The following is a 349-nucleotide window of genomic DNA, read 5'->3' as shown; positions in this document are numbered from 1 at the left end:
TAATTTTAATTTTAGGTTTAGGTTTTACGATTAGGGTCAGAGCTATGGTTAGTTGTAAGCCTAGGGTTTGGGGTTAGTTTAAGGGTTGAGGTTGAGGGTGAGGGCTAGAGTAAGGGTTAGTGTAAAGGTTAGGGTTAGGATCACATTTATAGTTTGAGGCTAAAGTTACTGCCATGTTTAGTCTATGGTTTAGGGTTAATGTTATTATTGTTATTATTGTGGTTAGTGTTAATGTTATGGTTAATGTAAGGTGTAATATTAGGATTCGCTTTAGGGTTTGGGTGTGGTTTAGTGTTAGGTCCAGTCGATTTTAGACATTTTTAGGTAGTTTTCGTTTTTGCAAAACCAC

The sequence above is a fragment of the Octopus bimaculoides genome, chromosome 5 (assembly GCF_001194135.2).
Source record: "Octopus bimaculoides isolate UCB-OBI-ISO-001 chromosome 5, ASM119413v2, whole genome shotgun sequence".
In the NCBI taxonomy this organism is placed as follows: domain Eukaryota; kingdom Metazoa; phylum Mollusca; class Cephalopoda; order Octopoda; family Octopodidae; genus Octopus; species Octopus bimaculoides.
Note: the sequence above shows the minus strand (reverse complement) of the source record.